This window comes from Eriocheir sinensis, chromosome 14 (genome assembly GCF_024679095.1).
Source record: "Eriocheir sinensis breed Jianghai 21 chromosome 14, ASM2467909v1, whole genome shotgun sequence".
Classification (NCBI taxonomy): domain Eukaryota; kingdom Metazoa; phylum Arthropoda; class Malacostraca; order Decapoda; family Varunidae; genus Eriocheir; species Eriocheir sinensis.
Genome location: NC_066522.1, coordinates 6,875,349 through 6,877,848, shown reverse-complemented (window position 1 = coordinate 6,877,848; position 2,500 = coordinate 6,875,349). Strand labels below are relative to the sequence as shown.

Below are 2,500 nucleotides of genomic sequence, written 5' to 3'. Positions count from 1 at the left end.
ATATCCAGGCAGTCACTAAAAATAAAATTTGCCTGCACCACTAACGCGCCCTTCAAGAGGTCCTTTGGGCTATGGGCAGCACAGAAGAAATAAAAAGGAAAAGAAACACAGTAACAAGAACGGTAATAATGATACTACTACTACTACTACTACTACTACTACTACTACTACTACTATTACTATTACTACTACTACTACTACTACTACTACTACTACTACTACTACTATTACTATTACTACTACTTCTACTACTGACCTAAACTTCAACTAGAGGGCAATCACAAATGGAGAGAGGGAGATCATAAGCTAAAACAAAAAACCCAAAGTAAAGAAAAGAAATTTACTACTACTACTTCTACTACAACTACTACAAACAAAGACAACAACAACCAAAATAGAGCCACCACCATCACCACCAATATCGGTAATAACAAAAACACTGACCGCCTTACAAACCCAATGACCCAGTGACCTCATTCCTCCGCCCTGGTGACCCAATTATGTACGACGAACCACCTACACACACACACACACACATCATACCCTTACATAACATAACAGACCCAACCACATCCTCCCCCCCCTCTCCCCATACACTTCCACATACATACACATACCAAAAACCAACCAAACACTTCTAAATAGCACATCCACCTCGAGTAGTTCATTTCCTTTTATCTGATCCCTTCATTTACTACTTCTTTTATGGTCAATCCTCGACTTAATTATACGAGGGAGAAGTCAGGAGGAGAAGGAGGAGCAGGATGGAACACACGGACATCAGACGGCGAGAGGTGGAGGATGTTGGGAAAGGCCTTTGTAGTACGGCTGATGGTGCTGATGCTTATGATAGTGATACTCAACACGTGCTCCTGCTTCCCACGTGTTTCTCCCCCACATGACTGACCGAGCGAGGGCCTGGGCTGCACGGGCTAACCTGACCCTTTTATACCTATTACTGTCTTAACGGTCTATACGTGACCCGTCTCCTCGGCTGACCTCCACCACCTCCACCACCACCACCACGATGAGTACTAACAGACTGGCTATTTTTATCTGCCTTATATATCCTCGTCCTCCCAGACTCAGGGATGAAGACTTGGTTAGTGAGGTGCTACAGACGTTGATATTGTGATCCAGGTATCGTTGGGAGAAGTAAAATGATGAGTTCGCATGAAATAGCTTTTTTTGTGTGTGTGTTAAACTGGTTGTGATAATCTTGACCTCGTTTGGCTAGGAAAAATAAATATTGCTTTGCTTATCGAGGTGGTTAATATTTTCTTGGTTTTAATTGGTAAGGAAAGAGGGATGTTTCGGGGGAGGAAGTAAAATGATAAATTCACGTGAAATATTGCTGCTGTTGTGTGTTGAGTTTGTTGATGAGTATTTCTTTTTAATTGGAAAGGTAAGATGAGTGTTTTCTTGGGTGATATGAAAAAATAAAAAAAGATAGAGAGTTTACGTGAAATAATATTGTGGTTGAAATGCTCTTGACTTTAACTAGTGAGGAAAGTATACTATTTTTTTATGAAGGTGGGGATGTAGAAAGAGTTGACGTGAGGTATTATTTTTTTGTGTGTTTTGAAATGGTCCATATACTCTTGAATTTAACTAGTAAGAAAAGAAGAATGTCATCAATTTTAGTACAGCCTTAAATTCATAGTCCTCTCCTTGCACTTTCTCTTATTTACTAACTCACGTCTAACTCATTTTATAGCTTGAAGGGTTTATTTGTTCCCGTAATACATAAACCGGAGACGGTGAACAATCTAGAGAAAAATAAAACCTCAAACGGAATGGAAATAGAAAAAAAATCAGGAAATGGAACAGGAATCGCAATGGGAAATAGGAAAAAGTCAGGAAATAGAGCAGGAATCGCAATGGGAAATAGGAAAAAAATCAGGAAATAGAACAGAAATCGCAATGGGAAATAGGAAAAAATCAGGAAATAGAACAGAAATCGCAATGGGAAATAGGAAAAAATCAGGAAATAGAACAGAAATCGCATTGGGAAATAGGAAAAAAATCAGGAAATAGAACAGAAATCGCAATGGGAAATAGGAAAAAAATCAGGAAATAGAACAGAAATCGCAATGGGAAATAGGAAAATACGAGAAAGTTAAAACAAGAGCAGTGAGTAGCGGGCTTTTTTTCACATTTGTTTCTTTTTTTTTTTTTTTACCCTTGAACTGACTCCTCTGCCGTAAAAAAAAGAACTGGAATGGTAAACAGACAACAAAGAAACAAAAAAATCAAACACCAGGTAAAAGAAAATGGACCAAACGCACGTAAAAAAAAATAAGGAAAAGAAAACGGAGGATAATAATTAAGCAACATCCTCCCTCCAAACGTCATCGATAACCAATCACCATCACCATCATCACTACCCCAATCACACCCAGTCCCACCTCCCCCCCCATCAACCATCACCACTACCTTACCTTTCCTAACACTCCCAATATGATCAAATGACAAAAAAAGTACAAACACCATCTCTCTC

At 39.0% G+C, this 2,500-nt stretch overlaps 1 protein-coding gene across 1 annotated transcript in view; it reads right to left on the bottom strand.

Moving 5' to 3' along the window:
• The window catches only part of LOC126998376 (tyrosine 3-monooxygenase-like), a 66,590-nt gene that overhangs the window by 63,413 nt on the left and 677 nt on the right, over positions 1–2,500 (bottom strand). The window lies entirely within an intron of this gene.